Here is an 18,463-nt window from a genome sequence, read left to right on the forward strand (position 1 = left end):
TCTTTATCCACAAGCACAAGTTGCGGAGGCTCTGCATTTGCCATCATTTTCAGCTAAAAGCTCTTGTTTACAAATACAAACTGAAGACTGCTCTGTGAGGGGGAGGGCTGGACTCGGAGCAGGCGGAACAGCGCGTCAACAACTTGCTGTAGAACACTCGCCAGCTGCTACCGATACTGCAGAAAGTATCGGTATTTCGGGAAATGAGTATCGAAGCAGTTTTAAATATTCAGTATCGATATGTATCGATACTTCGATAATTTTGACAACACTACTATGCTGATGTAATTGATGGGGATGGGTACCTTTCACATTTGAACCGATACCGGTACCTGTGAATCGATACCGGTACCCAACGGTACCTTTTTTCGGTACTTTAGTCTCAAGAAATTTAATTTACCTACCTCAGTCATAAAAAAAAAAAAAAAATCCAAACTTCAAATAACTACAATTTCGACAGTTTTCGGCTTGTCATTGCTCCGACTGCTTTGTTGTTGAATCAAGTCAAATCCTAGGTAAGCATATTGTGCGTGTGAACGTTGACATGAAAAAAAAAAAAGCAAAAAAAAAAAAGTTAAAAAATAACAATAAAAAAATATTATACTCGGTAGTACCGACGTGTTTCGGTTCGGTGCCTCAAAAGTACCGAATTCGGTACCCATCCCTAGTAATTGAACGTGTAACTAACTATATAACGTTAATGCCACAAAACTAATGTTTGTGTCATTTTAACAGCAGATTTTCTTTCTTAAATGCCATCCTCCCGACAGAGCGGTGTTGATGGGGAGCTCTGATGGGTTCGCTTGGTTGTGTTATTAGCATTGAACAGCTAACCGAAAGCTAGCGTTAACTAATGTTAAAGGTTTAGCTAGGGGTGCACCGATATGAAAATTGGCCACCGATACCGATACCGATTGTTCAACTAACACAATCGGCCGATACCGATACCGATACCGATAATTGTGGCAAAAAATAAGTATTTTAAATTTTTTATTTTTTTTTTTATTTTTTTAATGAAACTACTGTATATTTGTATGTGTGTTTGTATTTGTAGGCATCTTTACTTACTTAAAAAAGGAAACATCAAGAAATATGTTTATGGTATCACTGATCCCTCTCCCAGTATCGTCTGGCGGCCTGCAGAGGGATACTATTTTCTCAACCAGAGCTTTCAACCAATGCAATGGAACCATTCTGGCGGCCTGCAGCGGGATACTATTCTCTCAACCAGAGCTTTCAACCAATGCAATGGAACCATTTTGATTGACAGTCGATTCGGCCAATTACGCCACACCGCTAGCACCCACCTCCTGCTTACCACCAAGCGTTTATTCATTTTTCTACTTCGGGGCATGCCGCCATTGATCTGCTTGCTCGAATGCGAGTCAAACTTAGAACCACAACAAGCTAATACGTTAGCTGCCCGGCAGTGCCCGCCGACCAGCGCGCTCCACAGGATGGCCAAACGAGACACAATGATTTTACTGCAACAAATTTTATAATAAAACAAAGCCTTTCTATACATTTGTCTGGTTGAAAACTTTATTAACAGATTGCAGAATGTGTAGTTGGGTACGGAATGAGCAACGGAATGTAACCGAGCTATGCACGGCTTGCTTGCTATCTTCGGGTAAATACTATGCTGATGTAATTGAACGTGTAACTAACTATAATAACGTTAATGCCACAAAACGAATGTTTGTGTCATTTTAACAGCAGATACTTTCTTAAATGCCATCCTCCCGACAGAGCGGTGTTGATGGGGAGCTCTGATGGATTCGCTTGGTTGTGTTATTAACATTGAACAGCTAACCGAAAGCTAGGGTTAACTAATGTTAAAGGTTTAGCCATAACGTTACGTTGGCTAAAGTTGGGGCTATTCTTAATCCAGTAATAATGGCTGCAGACCTGCAAGCAAAGTACAGCAAGTTGGCAAAGGAGTATTCCAACGTAAATCACATTTTCACCAGTAACGTTAGTCTTCTGCCTCCCGGCTATGAACGGACTCGGAGTAATGCCTTGCTGCTATGGGTAATAATAATATGCTGATGTTATTGTCCGTGTAACACTAACTATATAACGTTAATGCCACAAAACGAATGCCTTGTTAATCATAAATAGTAACTTTGATGCAGTAGCTTGTGTGTGTGTGGGGGGGACGGCGGGCGTTGTGCAGGTAGGTCGCGAGTGATTTTTTTTTTTTTGCCTTTTGACGCTACACAAATGGATGGTTAGTTATCGGCGACTGCTATCGGCACATTTGAGCTTATCGGCCGATAGGCCGATAGCAGTCAACAAGGCACTTATCGGCCGATACCGATACCCGACCGATATATCGGTGCACCCCTAGGTTTAGCCATAACGTTACGTTGGCTAAAGTTGGGGCTATTCATAATCCAGCAATAATGGCTGCAGACCGGCAAGCAAAGTACAGCAAGTTGGCAAAGGAGTATTCCAACGTAAATCACATTTTCACCAGTAACGTAACGTTAGTCTTCTGCCTCCCGGTAGCTCAGGCTGCAACGGAATGGAACTGGGCTATGAACGGACTCGGAGTAATGCCTTGCTGCTATGGGTAATAATAATATGCTGATGTTATTGTCCGTGTAACACTAACTATATAACGTTAATGCCACAAAACGAATGCCTTGTTAAGCATAAGTAGTAACTTTGATGCAGTAGCTTGTGTGTGTGTGTGTGGGGGACGGCGGGCGTTGTGCAGGTAGGTCGCGAGTGAACTTTTTTTGCCTTTTGACGCTACACAAATTGATGGTTATTTATCGGCGACTGCTATCGGCACATTTGAGCTTATAGGCCGATAGCAGTCAACAAGGCACTTATCGGCCGATACCGATACCCGACCGATATATCGGTGCACCCCTACTAGTGGCAGGAAGATGGCCAAGCAGACTGACACACACACGCACAGCCACAGGACAGTGTCCTGATGTGCTTTTTAATTCCTCTTGTTTTGTTCTTCTGATGACACTTGTTGACACACAGTTACCATATAATATACAATACTATGCAGTGTACTAATGTACAATATTATATAGTGCAAAGCAGAAATGCAGTAATGGGATGAGGTACAATTTACAGTAAGGTGTACGAGTTGTAGTGCAATCCTTCATCAATAAATATAAAGTGTGGGGAGTGGGTGCTACAGTGTGTTTGTTTAAAGTGAGTGTGTGCGTGTGGATGTGTGTGCTATGTGCGTTTGATGGTTGTTGTTGTGCAGGCCTGTACGCTGCGACGAGATCGTCGCAAATTGCCCCCTAATTTGGCCGGTGCGAATGAAAAATTATATCTACTCGCAAGCTTGCGAATAGTGATTTCACCCCTTCATTCGCATTTCACTACACTAACATTAGCCTACAACCAGGGCTGTACAGGCGACATAATGTTGCGGTTGTAATTTCATTAGACAGACCAGCGCGGACATTTAATAACATGCAATTTAATTGACACGAGCAATGGGCTAACGTTAGCTGGTGGTCCCGAGTGAAGCAGGGACGGCGGAGCTATAGGCTAACGTTAGCTGGTGGTCCCGAGTGAAGCAGGGACGGTGGAAAAGTGAGGAAAGGGGGTGGGTTATATTGACAAGTGACAACGCTTGACAACAGAAGTTTAAACATAACTTCATATTTATTAGTTATTCGTTTCTGTATATCATCCACTGTGACTTTCCATCTCCGTGTTAGACTCTTCCTGTTTACATTCGAGTGTGACGTCATCACCTACGGCAGCTTAGACGATCAAAACGCGAACCTAGAACAAAACCCGGGGGGGGGGGGGCTGGCTCTCTTGTGCGTTCTCGCCCCCTCTCTCGCTCTCTCTCTACATTCAATGATTTAAAGTAGCCAAACGTTACAGACAGTATAAATACTAACTGGATAGTTGATGATAAACATTTAATTTCATTATCTGAAATATTCTAAAATCATTAAGTCTGCTATAAGCCATTATCCCTTTGTGTGTAATTATTATTTTATCACAGTAGTATATATATATATATATATATATATATGTGTGTGTGTGTGTTTGGCTAAAGTGGATAGAAAACACAGTACTGTGCAAAAAAAGGGCACCCAAGAGTTTTTATATAAATAGTCTTAGATGTAAATAATTTTTTTTATTAGTGTGTCAGTAGACTACTCTTAGTACATTTTCATTAAATAATTTTTTAAAGCATCTTCATGGTTTAATAATGCAAACATATGTTGCAGGGACTTATTATAATCATCATATTGGCGTGACTGTATGCATCAAAGGGTTAAATCAAGCATTTTTAAGTGCTTTAGGAAATGTCAAAATATTGCGATATATATTGTGTATCGTGATATGGCTAAAAAATATCGCAATATCATTTAGAGGCCATATCGCCCAGCCCTACTATAATGGTAAAATAGTTATTTAAAAATTTGCCCCTAAAAAATATTCTTTGCCCCTAAATTTCTCATTTAGGGGCAAGTGTGCCCCTAGTGAAAAAGCTTAGCGTACAGCCCTGTTGTGTAGTGTTCATTGTTCGTTAAGCAGCCTGATGGCCTGGGGATAGAAGCTTCTTCTGAGTCTTTCTGTGCTCGCCTTGAGACTCCGGTATCGCTTGCCTGACCGCAGCAGTTCAAAGAGGCAGTTGTTCGGCTGGCTCGAGTCTTTAATAATTCTCTTAGCCTTCCCCCTGCACCGTTTGTTGTAAATGTTCTGGAGGGTGGGGAGCCCCCCTCCGATTGTGCGTTCGGCTGAACGTGTCACTCTTTGTAGTCTGCTTCGGTCTTGTGCAGTGCTATTCCCAAACCAGGAGGTGATGTTGCCAGTCAGGATGGTCTCTATTGTACATGAGTAGAAGTTCTTAAGGATCTTCTGACTGACTTGGAACTTCCTTAGGCGCCTGAGGAAGTAGAGGCGCTGTCGTGCCTTCTTCACAACACTGTCAATGTGTGTGGTCCATGTCAAGTCCTCGGATATGTAGGCTCCGAGGTACTTAAAGCTGTTGACTCTCTCAACCGGTGCCCCGTCGATGCTGAGGGGGCTGTAGTCCTTGACCCCCGACCTCCTGAAGTCCACAATCATCTCCTTTGTTTTGCTGACGTTCAGGGAGAGGCTGTTTTCCTGGCACCATCCCGCCAGGACCTTGACCTCTTCCAGGTAGGCCCTCTCGTCGTTGGCAGAGATCAGGCCCACCACCACTGTGTCGTCGGCAAATTTGATGATTGTGTTGCTACTCCGCTGAGCCACACAGTCGTGTGTGTACAGGGAGTAGAGGAGGGGACTCAGAACACAGCCCTGGGGGGCCCCTATGTTGAGGGTGATGGATGAGGAGGTGCAGTTGCCTGCTCTCACCACCTGGGGTCTGCCCGTCAGGAAGTCCAAGACCCACTGGCAGAGGTCATAGTTCAAGCCCAGGTCCCTGAGCTTGGCTATGAGTTTGGAGGGGACTATGGTATTGAATGCCGAGCTGTAGTCGATGAATAGCATTCTCACATAGTTCCCCTTCCTCTTGTCCAGGTGTGATGCTGCTGTGTGCAGCACATGGGCTATGGCGTCCTCCGTGGACCTGTTGGGGCGGTATGCAAATTGCAGGGGGTCCATGTTGATGGGGAGGGAGGAGCAGATGTAGCCCTTTACTAGCTTCTCAAAGCACTTCATGGCTATGGAGGTGAGAGCTACAGGGCGGTAGTCGTTGAGGCAAGCAGGCTTGGATTTTTTGGGTACAGGGATAATAGTGGACTTCTTCAGGCAGGTGGGGATGACAGCCTGTTCTAAGGACAGGTTAAATATGTCGGTGAATACCGGGGCCAGTTGGTCGGCACAGACTTTTAGGACGTGGCCGGGGATGCCGTCCGGTCCTGCTGCCTTCCTGATATTCACTTTTTTAAAGGTCCGCCTCACCTCATGCTAGTGTTGTCAAAAATATCGAAGTATCGATACATATCGATACTGAATATTTAAAACGGCTTCAATACTCATTTCCCGAAGTACCGATACTTTCTGCAGTATCGGTACCAGCTGGCTTGCTCCCGCAAGTTGTTGACAGACAGACGCGCTTCCAGAGCCTTGCCCTTCCGCCTCCTCCTCGCTCAGAGCAACAGACACAAGCTGCTGCAGCCTCCTCGTTGGAAACGGGGTAGTTGTGTCGAGTTCATGCGTGTACTGGTGTAGTGGTTACTCCGTTTCCATGAAGTAATAGGTGGCCAGCTAGCTAGCATTAAGCTAACGGAGGAACGACAGCTAACGTTAGCTAATAATAGCGTTGTTTACAAACTGAAGACGGGGCTGCCTGCCCGGCTGTGAGGGGGAGGAGGAAGAGAGAGAGAGAGAGAGAGAGAGAGAGAGAGAGATTTCTCCGGAGCTATGCTATGCTATGTAACGTTAATAAATGCTCCGAGCATAGCTCCGGAGAAATCTCTCTCTCTCTCTCTCTCTCTCTCTCTTCCTCCTCCCCCTCACAGCCGGGCAGGCAGCCCTGTCTTCAGTTTGTAAACAACGCTATTATTAGCTAACGTTAGCTGTCGTTCCTCCGTTAGCTTAATGCTAGCTAGCTGGCCACCTATTACTTCATGGAAACGGAGTAACGTCAAGCCGAGCCCACTACACCAGTACACGCATGAACTCGACACAACTACCCCGTTGCCAACCTTCGGTCGAGCGGAGCCGGAGCCCATCCTACACCAGTACATGCGTAACGTTAATAAATGCTCCGAGCATAGCTCCGGAGAAATCTCTCTCTCGCTCTCTCGCTCTCTCGCTCTCGCTCTGATCTAAAGATAAACAAAGGGTTTTAAAAGTGTATTTATCTTCTCGTATAGTACCAGAGAGAAGCTGAGGAGAATCAACCAGCAACGAAAGCAAAATTTGTTAAAAAAAAAAAATTATTATAATTTATTTTTTTTTGGTATTGAAAGTATCGATACTTTTCAAGGTATCGTATCGAAGTCGAAATTCCAGTATCGTGACAACACTACCTCATGCTCTGTTACCCTGAACACTGAGTCTCCATCAGCAGCAGACCCCCCCCCCCCCCCCCCCCATTGCCGTGGCTTGTGGGCTGGTGTTGTTATTACCAGCATCAAACCTCGCATAGAAGGTATTGAGGTCATTTGCTAAGGAGATGTCACTGTTCAGTTTGAGGGAGGTGCCTTTGTAGTCTGTCATCGTTTTGAGCCCCTGCCACATAGCTCTGGAGTCAGCCTGTTCAAACTGGAGTTCAATTTTATCTCTGTAGCGCCGTTTGGCCTCTGTCACTGTCCTCCTTACGTTGTATCGCGCCACCTTGTGGTCATTCATGTTGCCTGCCACCAGGCCGTCGTTGTATGCTTTGGTGCGCGCTTTCAGAGCTTCACGGACGGATTTGTCTACCCAGGGTTTTTGATTTGGGTAAACTCTAATTGTGGTAGTGGGGATTGTTTCTTCCACCAAAGTACGAACATAGTCCAGCACTGTCTCCGTGTAGACATTAATGTTATCTGTCGCGGAACACGCTCCAGTCTGTGCACTCAAACGCAGCCTGGAGCGTCCCCTCCGACTCCACATCCCATTTCTGCACCTCTCGCGAGACTACAGGTGCGTGTGTAATGTATTGTGTGTCTACTAGTCTGATCATCATCTCCTGCAGGGGAACAATGTTTTCAATGTCAAATTTGCTATAGGATCATCATGTTATGATGTTGTCTGGAACCCTGAGAAGCCACTCTTACAAAGATAGGTAGTGCAACAAAAAAAAATAAATTTTTTTTTTTTGTTTTTTAATGACTAATCGACGCAACAATTTCTCGTCGACTATTTTTTATAATCGACGTCGTCGATTATGTCGACTAATCGTTGCAGCCCTACACTGGTATGCGTGCCATTAGCGTTAGCCATGCTTCTAGGCCTCTTTGCTTTTGGAAAAAAAGTTAACAATTCTTTTTATATAATATTATTATATATATATATTTTTTGCATTAGACTAAAGGCCTCTACATGCTACAGCAACTTCAAAGCAACTGCAACACAACATCAGCGCGATTTCAACGCGGTTGTTGCAGAGGGTCTTGTAGACTGTGTTGCGAGGATGTTGCGTACATCTCCTCAAAATCTAATCTAAACAACCGTTGCGTTGATATTGCGTAGCAGTGATTGGTTGGTTAGCGAATGGGGGCGGGGCTGTCATAGAATAATATTGATCCCGCAGAGAATACCATCCTCCATTGTTGTAGCCAGCCAGCGTTGATGCTAAATAATTAGCGTCACATAGCTGGCCTTTTTCTGAAAACCCAAGCACATATTGTTCCATAGCATACGCCTTCAGTTGATCATGACAAATCCTCTCTTACCCTGACGATTAAAAAGCCTCCATAATTTAGTAAATAAAGCTGTAGCCAGCCAGCTAGCATTGGTGCTATTCAAAATGCTATCCACATTAGCTACATAGCTAACCAACTAAATACAATGGTATCCTGAGGTAACGTTAAATACAACGTTTGCTAGTCGAAATGACTGGACACACACGGGGACAAGTTAAACATCAATCAATTAATTTATTCCAACAGGTAGTTTGAGCTGCATGTGAGCCGAGGTCTTTCTCTCCTCTCCATTGGAAACTAATGACGTTCGTTAGCTCGAAAAGCACAGAAACGGGCGACAGAAGTTAAGCTGCTAGCAACAGACACTAACACTTCCGGTCGGGGGATTTCAAAATAAAAGAGCGATGTCTAAAAGCACCGGAAATACGTTTATTTTGTACATTATCTAACGTTAACACGAACTTAAACTAACTTTAGATTAGTTTAGGTTCGTGTTAACGTTAGATAATGTACAAAATAAACGTATTTACGGTGCTTTTAGACGTTGCTCTTTTATTTTGAAATCCCCCGACCGGAAGTAAAAATAATGCTTCTTTTTCTACTTGTTATCAATGGGTTGGTTGAGAAGGGAAGTTTCATCTATCTAGCGACCTAGCTACATCCGGGGTACAATGTTGCATAGGCTGCTCGTCGATGTTGCAGAAGCATAAAGGCAGAGTGTCTGCAACACCGTTGCTTTGTCGATGTTGTGTTGCAGTTGCTTTGCAGTTTCTGTAGCATGCAGAGGCCTTAAGAGGTTGGCAGTCGACTACGGCTCCTTTCGATCGATTAGTCAACTATTCGACTAATAGGGGTCAGCCCTACTACCAATAGACACCATCATTGGAAAGTAGGGGTAGGGGTCCAAAATTCTTAAAGAAACACACTAGGGCTAGGCGATATATCGAGTATACTTACCGTCGGTAGTGTGATAGTAAAGGGTTAACCTTCTGTAGTGTGAAAGTGAATTTGTTTCTTTATATTGATTCATGCATCGAGCTCCTCCAGCTTCAAACTGTTGATATCCTAGTGTGACATCATCAATTACGGCAACATAACCCACTTCGAAAGAGGGCCAATGCATAACCACTTCGAAGTAGAAAATATATGTACAAGGCGGAAGAGACCCTTCGGAGCTAAACCAATCAGAGAGGGTCTTCGCTGTACGCGGGCTAGCCAATCAGAGAGCGTCTTCACAAACTGCAGCTACGGGAAAAAATCACGCATCACGGAGGGGGTGACTGGCTCTCTCTCTACGTTCATTGATTTTAAAGTAGCCAAACGTTACACTATAAATACTAACTGGATAGTTGATAAACACTAACTGGATAGTTGATAAACATTTAATTTCATTAAGTCTATATAAGCCATCATCCCTTTGTGTGTGATTTATTATTTTCTCACAGTAGTGTGTATAGTGTGTATTTGGCTAAAGTGGATAGAAAATGCAGTACTGTGCAAAAGTCTTAGGCACCCAAGAGCTTTTATATAAATCGTCTTACAGTAGATGTAAAAAAAAAATTTATAAAAAAAGAAATTTATTCGTGTGTCCGTCAGACGTCAGTAGACTACTCTTGGTACATTTTTAGAAACTTTTCATTAAATTATTTTTGAAAGCATCTTCATGGTTTAATGCAAACATATGTTGCAGGGACTATTATAATTATCATATTGGCGTGACTGTGCATCAAAGGGTTAAATCAAGAATTTGTAAAAATAGAGTAGAGATGTTCCGATAAAAAAATTTCCTTCCCGATCCGATTCCGATACCTAAGCTTTGGGTATCGGCCGATTCCGATAACAGTGCATACATATATATATATATTTTTTTTTAAACTATATTATATAAATTATATATATATATATATATATATATATTTTTACAGATACTGTTTTATATACTGTTTTTTAGTAATAACTAGAAAGTAATGGTATTTATTCAACAACAGGTGATTGTAGGGCTGTAACGATAAATAGTGCGATATATTTTAATAGTCTATATCGAATATCTAAATTAAAAAGAATCGTTAGAAAATCGTTAAACTAGACTCCAGTCACGAGTCACGGTGCACATGTGCGGTGGTTTGTCCACAAAAAGCGCCAAAAGATCGAAAATAAACTAGCAGAGCCAGAACTGTTCAACTCCCCTGGAGCCACAGCCAGCAGAGAAGCCGGTTTACTTTCGCTTTTAAACCAGCTGCAGCCTGAGAACTGGAGTGTGAGGGGATGTAACACTAAAGATAGCGGCAATGACAAAGAATTGCTGCAAAATAAACATCTGTTGTTTAAATTTTATACTTATAACAATTCGATAATTATCGATATCGAGAAATATGATAACATTATCATATCGTTATCGCGATATGATTTTTTTCCATATCGCCCAGCCCTAGGTGATTGTATAGATTAGTATTAGTATCATTAATCAATGAGTATGGGGCTGCGGCACTGCAGATATACCCTACTCTAATGATCCGCACGGACGTTAGACGGTGTTGCACTCGCTACCCAGTCTGTAAGCTAGTACTAGCAGAGGCTCTGGCTAGAGCTGCCGCGGTTACCGCATTACCGCGGTATCGCTGACATCACGCCCACCGCAGAGTGTAGCTGAATACCGCATCACCGGTTTTTTATAATAATACTCAACCAAAGCAATGCGCGGCAGTCGGCCCGACATTAAATACAGCAGTGTGTTATAATCATGTTATAATTATGAGTAATAATTATGAGCTAACGAATTCCGTTATATTGGACATTTGTATTAATTATATCAAGCGAAGAACTGAGAAATTTGGCAGAGAGAGACGGCAACATTATCGTGAAATATAAATATAAATATATAAACGCGTGATGATTATATCTCTGCCTCCCAATGAAGAACATACCCGGCGGTTACCCCCCCCGACCCTTTCTTCTTCTTATTAAGTTACTACTTATGATTAACAAAGGCATTCGATGTGTGTTCTATTATGATATGTGTGTAGTGTTCTGATAACGACTATTGGTGAAGCGATGTCGAGATTCATTTGGTTTGGCAGCGGGAGCTAGATTTGCGAGAAGCATGCAACTGCAGAGCCAGCGGCGCTCTCAGGTCCGGTCTGGGGACCGCTCAGCAGCGCCACCCACCCAACAGCTGAATTGCCAATGGCTGAATTGGAGTATTGCACTGTGCGTGCACAACTGTCAGCTCTGCGGCTCTGCAGTTTCATACTTCTCACAAATCTAGCTCCCGCTGCCAAACCAAATTAATCTCGACTAGGGCTGCAACGATTAGTCGACATAATCGACGACGTCGATTATAAAAAATCGTCGACGAGAAATTGTTGCGTCGATTAGTCATTAAAAAAAAAAACTTTATTTAATTTTTTTTTTTCTTTTTTTTTTTTTTGCACTACCTATCTTTGTGAGAGTGGCTTCTCAGGGTTCCAGACAACATCATAACATGATGATCCCATAGCAAATGTTGGACATTGAAAACATTGTTCCCCTGCAGGAGATGATGATCAGACTAGACACACAATACATTACACACGCACTCCTCTCACTCACACACAGCGATCAGAGTAAGACACACACATACACACTCCTCTCACTCACACACAGCGATCAGAGTAAGACACACACACATACACACTCCTCTCACTCACACACAGCGATCAGAGTAAGACACACACACATTCACACTCCTCTCTCTCACACACAGCGATCAGAGTAAGACACACACACATTCACACTCCTCTCACTCACACACAGCGATCAGAGTAAGACACACACACATACACAAATTACACAGTACACACCTCTCACTCACACAGCGATCAGAGTAAGACACACACACAAATTACACAGTACACACACTCCTCTCACTCACACAGCGATCAGAGTAAGACACACACACATACACACACACACGGACTCCTCTCACACACAGCAAACAAAAGTTATTTAAAGTACACTTCCACTTTAATTTGTATTATTTTATTTATTTATCTTGTTATGAGTGATTGCTGTATTGTTCTTCAAATACATTTTCATTTAAAGTGGCTTAAAGATCCAAATTCAAATGTTTCATGAGTCATTATTTTAATTTGCTATGGGATCATCATGTTATGATGTTGTTGTTTGGTCCTGACAAGAGTCTCAAAGTCTGGGGTGATGGTAGACAAGCAACTCTGAGGTAATGCTCAATGTCCAATCTGTTCCTCTGCTCTGTCTTCAGCTGGACCAGAGCTGAGAAGCCACTTTCACAAAGATAGGTAATTAAAAAAAAAAAAAAAAAAAATTTACATTGGTTTTCGATTAGTCGACTAATCGAAAAAATAATCGGCAGATTAGTCGACTACCAAATTAGTCATTAGTTGCAGCCCTAATCTCGACATTGCTTCACCAATAGTCGTTATCAGAACACTACACACATATCATAATAGAACACACATCGAATGCCTTTGTTTATCATAAGTAGTAACTTTATAATAAGAAGAAGAAGAAAGGGTCGGGGGGGGGTAACCGCCAGGCGCTACCACCGCTGCCCGCGACACCGAGTGAACGGCGCACGACCAGAGGGGAGACTTCGAATCCGTGTTTCACTTTCAATAACGAATGCGTGCTTGCCGAATCCCAAACAATATTCATGCTGCAAAGTCATCCTCTAAAGATAGACATTTAGACTAGAGGCAGGCTATAATTATGCTATAAAGAGTAGACTACTAAAAAAAAATAATGCATTCAAACATTTATTTTTATTTTGCGGTAACCGCGGCGGTAGGAAATATTTCGCAAATTTGTGCGGTAAGGAAAAAATCAATACCGCGGCAGCCCTAGCTCTGGCTAGTAGTAACGTTCATGTTGTTATTTTCGATGCAAAATAAATATTCAACATTCTCTTTTGAGACTCCGCCTCAGACTCTTATCCTTTGGCACTTGGAACTTGCTGTACTTTGCTTGCAGGTCTGCAGCCATTATTGCTGGATTATGAATAGCACCAACTTTAGCCAAGGTACCATTATCAAGCTAAGCTAGCTGACCTAGCTCGTCTTCCCCGCATTGACATTTGATAACGTTAGTCAGCTAACGCTAGTCAGTAGCTACTTCACTTAAATACGATTCACCGTGGGTGCATTATTGTTGATAGACGGACAGTGTCAGGTCCTGGAGAAAGGACAGGCGATCATCTGATTTGATGTAACGTTAAAGCGGATGTTGTTCCAACTAGCTGGTTTTTCAGCTAATGCTATCATAACACCAGCAAGCAAAACACATCCCGTCCGAGCTCCCCGTCACAAGCTCTGTCGGGGAAAATGGAATTTAAGAAAGTATCTGCTGTTAAAATGACACAGCATCACACTTTAAAATACATTCATTTTATAATCCTCACTCTCTGCAGGAGATAAATGACGTCATGGGATCGGAGGCTAGAATTTACGTGTACTCGCCGATACCAGCATTTTAGGCAGTATCGGCGGCATTTCCGATACTGGTATTGGTATCGGAACAACTCTTTAATTTAGAGGCCATATAGGACAGTGACTGGTAGCCTTCGGGAGAGGTGTTAGTTGGACAATGCCTAGGCTACCCGTCACTGTCCGCTCCCATTCATTGTGCCAAGCTAGGCTAACGTGCAGCCAGATGGCTTTCTACTGAAGGCACAGAGAGGAAACTGGTATCCATATTCTTCTCTCTCTGGAGAAGACGGTAAGCTAATTTCCCCAAATGTTGGTGTGTTCCTTTTAACTTCCACTTTCTGAGCAATGGTTTTGCATTGCAGGCTTTGGCCTGTATTGTTCACATTAGGGATGCACCGATATGAAAATTTGCGACCGATACCGATTGTTCAACTAACACAATCGGCCAATACCGATACCGATGTTTGTGGCAAAACTTTTTTTTTTTTTTTTATGAAACTACTGTATATGTGACTCGACGTGACCAAACCCGATTTGATCCGGTGAGAAACAAGTGCCAGAAAAGGAACAATTGTCTTGCTCTTCAGAAAATCGAAAAAATCCAAATCTGTTTTTTTTTTACATCTTTGAAATGTCAATAATGTGTTCTCTTATTTGCCCTTATTTGCAAACTTAAATACAACTTGTAAATGAGGTAATTATTGTTATATAGTTCGACAGTATTGTCTCTCAATACTGTGGAAAAACTACACGCGAGGGCATTTACGGTGTGGGTCTGTCAGCTTAACAGGTACTTAAGAGGTGTTGAAACACACACAGCCAAACGCTCTCCTTTCTTAGCAGGGAGAAGAACAATGTTTATACACTTTATCTTAATGTTATAGCAACGCAACAAACGCAGTGTCCTGTCCATATAAAAAAGATTAAAAAAAACGCGAGTCCGCACGGGTGTATTGTCATTAAATTAAACAACATTAAAACACATTTAGAATGTCACGAATTTGATGAGCGAACGAATTTCATTCGAGTGAATTTATTGCAACCTAATGGTATAAGAAGTAAATTCATTCAATAGGGAAACTCAAAGAAAATAACAAACAACTTATTATCATTATAGGACGCGTTGGTTGTTTTTGTAGACGAACACGCGCTGGCAATTCATTTGATGACAAGACAAACGTCTTTCTGGGTCTGCATGACTGCATCCCCTTAACAATTGTGTGTATTGAGCTGTACTGTATTATTGCAACTTGGCTTGAATCCGCAGCAATAAGCCAGATAAACAAAATTGTATTAACGCGCCTCGTTAAATCCTCCGCTGTTTCCTCTCTCTCAGTGCTCCACTGTCCGGCTGACTGCTCTGCCTGTCTGTCTGGCTACTCTGATCCAATCACATTCAGCGTTTCTCCCCCCCCACCCACAGTCTGCGAATCAGAGCAGAGTAGGGCGGGTTTTCACGGAATGGAAACAGTCTCTTTGCTTGTGAAGAGTGGCAGAAAGTAAACGCAGCTACGAAACAAAACAGTTATTTTGATGCAGCCTTTCCTTGCTGGTGTTTGTGAGGTTTAGTGAGTTAACAGAAGGTTAACCTTTCACTACCACACTACAGAAGGTTAACCCTTTCACTGCCACACTACAGAAGGTTAACCCTTTCACTGCCACACTACAGAAGGTTAAACTTTCACTACCACACTACAGAAGGTTAACCCTTTCACTGCCACACTACAGAAGGTTAACTTGATTGATTGATTGAAAACTTTATTAACAGATTGCAGAATGGGTACAATACAGTACAGCTCAATACACACAATTGTTAAGGGGATGCAGACCAGAGAAAGACTTTCATCTTGTTTACATCAGGATCCCCCATTTTCAATTCATCATAGAAAATAATGTTATGAATGCCCGAAAACATTTGTGATGTCACAGTATGATGTCATAATCAAACATTCTAGAACATTTGTGTATCTATTCAACAATTCTCTCACAGCTACAGAAGGTTAACCCTTTCACTGCCACACTACAGAAGGTTAACCTTTAAATCTAAACATCTAAATGCTTATTGATGTAGCCTTTCCTTCAGCCAATACCTTGACCCCCAACATTACATGGCTTATGTGAGGCTTCCAACAAACCTTTCACTACCACACTACACACGGTTAACCCTTTCACTACCACACTACAGAAGGTTAACCTTTCCTTATAATACATTTACATTTAGTAATTTAGCTTTTAGACTTACAAGGCAAATACTTCAACTGCCACAACAACTTGCCACAAGACAGAGTCATTGCCATAACAAAAGAGCCTGATGCAAGGTGTTAATGTCCCCAGAGAGAGGGGGGCCATGGAATACAATGCATTCTGGGTAGGGTTGTAGTTGATTAAATCACAGGTGTGAACCTCTCCACAAGTTCGAAGACCATTCATCTCTGAATGCGTTTACTGATATCTCCATGATTCATAGGATGTAGCTTGAAAAATATCCCACCAAAATGTTCAAGTGATGGCTTATTTTTAAGGTATGAATCTGTACTTTCACAATATGTATTAAAAAAAAAAAAAAAAAAAATGGACCTTACCTCAACAAGTCCTGCGCCCCCATGCCCAGTCACATATTTGTATGTCTCTAAATGTTTTGATGAATTGAAAATGGAGGACCCTTATGTAAAAAAGCCAAGTCTTTTTCTGGTCTTCATCCTCCAGTCTTAGCACTGTTGTTGTATTGAGCTGTACTGTATTGTACCCATTCTGCAATCTGTTAATAAAGTTTTCAATCAATCAGACAAATGTATAGAAAAGCTTTTATTATAACCATATAACAAAAAATATTATTGTTTATGAAAATGTGTATACTATACACATACTATACTTGACTATTATTTTAGGCATGGCAACAAATAAAATAAAAATAAACGTTATCGCGATAAAATTATAAAATTATTTTCATATAATTCGATATCGATAATTATCGTCGATATAATGTCTGTCAAGTTTAATTAACTTCTTATGCTGCTGCGAATGTCTCGAGTCGAGTTGATGTCGTCATCAGTCCGCGCACGTTATCAGTTAGCCGACAAGCGGAGTATCTCATGACAATGTAATAAATATGACACTAAAATACTCTCTTCTGCCACAATATATTGAAACGACGTCCACTGTATACCCCACACTACTATAAACGTGGCCTCAGAATTCACGCCACACACATACTCGGCACGTAAATATATAAAACAGCGCCGTGCAAGCTAGTTATCCTAGCCAGCCTGTTGTTTCTAAGCGAATGTCTCGAGTCAAGTTGATGTCGTCATTAGGGTGACCAGGTCAAAATGGTTCAGTCGCAGGACAGCAGCACTGCTTTTGCGGGACAATGCGGGACACGTAGGGGGGGAGGGGGGGAGGGTGGCAAAAAAAAAAAAAAAAAAAAAAAAAATGTATTGCTAATTAAAATTAAATAAATGTATTTATTATTTAAATGCTTATATATCATATTCGACGCAGACGGTAGGCTATATATAGCTCATTTTGTTATTAATCTTATTAAACTCACCTTCGGTTTTGGGGATATTAGCCTCCGGATTCTATTGCCCCCTTCCCTCTGGACAGTGTCCCGGCGATACTCCCCGTGTATTCTGTTATTATAACAAACCGACCCTCTGATTGATTCAGTTCTCAATAATAGTCGGGCCAGACTTGCTGAACAACTATATGTGACGTCCCCCTCTCCTCCATGTGTGATGGTGAAGCTCCTGTCAGTGGCAGATCCTGCATTCTACCTTTTGGGGATCATCTGAAACGGTGTTCTGCGAAATTCTACTATACCTGCTGGCACGCATGGCGCACGCATTCGCATGACCCACAATCGTTCACACTACAATATCCTGCCACCTTGCTGACGAACGTCTTGTTGAGTCTTGTTGTTGATATATCTTAAACAATATCTTAAACATATGTTTTTCATTGCACCTTTTAAACTGTATATGCATGTAAATATTTGCATGTAATTGGCTTTGCAGCCGAATGTATTTGTAGATGATAAAATGTCGGTACACCTGTTGGAATTCGGAGTGAACTATAGGGTGACGTCACCCAGCTGTCCAAACATATATAGGCGATTCGCGCTACGGCAGCAGTTCTCAGCAGAGTAGTAGAATTTCGCAGAACACCGGCTCGGACAGGTGACAGGCAGCGCGACTCGAGTGAGCTGCTCAGCAGCCTCGGCTGGAGATGCATCCTGCTGCAGGACCACAGCACCGATACTCTCAGGACCGTCCGTGACACTTTGCGGACCCACACTCTCCACTCTGGGACGGTCACGTGACCCAAATCAGCCAATGGGAGCGAGGGTCTGGAGAGTGTGGGTCCGCAAAGTGTCGCGGTCCTAAATGTGTCGGTGCTGTGGTCCTGCAGATGGTTACTATTGCTCGGCTGCGCAATGCATTGGTTTGTGACGTCGCCCGATTTTTTTATTTTAAATATAAGAGGGTATTGGAACGAGGCATTAAATTAACAACATTTAAAACATTTTTTAAATAATAATCTTTGAAAGATAAAATTTTTTTTTTATCTTTGAATTGCAGGACATTGCTTTGTTGTTGCGGGACGCGGGACAAACGGCCCAATATCAGGACTGTCCCGCGAGTCGCGGGACAGGTGGTCACCCTAGTCGTCATCAGTCCGCGCACGTTAGCAGTTAGCCGACAAGCGGAGTATTTCATGACAATGTAATAAATATGACAC

The 18,463-nt window shown here is 42.3% G+C and overlaps 1 protein-coding gene across 4 annotated transcripts in view; it reads left to right on the forward strand.

Annotated features, from left to right (window-relative positions):
* The window catches only part of LOC311227287 (enhancer of polycomb homolog 1-like), a 186,777-nt gene that overhangs the window by 89,097 nt on the left and 79,217 nt on the right, over positions 1 to 18,463 (forward strand). The window lies entirely within an intron of this gene.

The sequence above is a fragment of the Notolepis coatsorum genome (assembly GCF_963971535.1).
Source record: "Notolepis coatsorum genome assembly, chromosome: 4".
Taxonomy (NCBI): Eukaryota; Metazoa; Chordata; class Actinopteri; order Aulopiformes; family Paralepididae; genus Notolepis; species Notolepis coatsorum.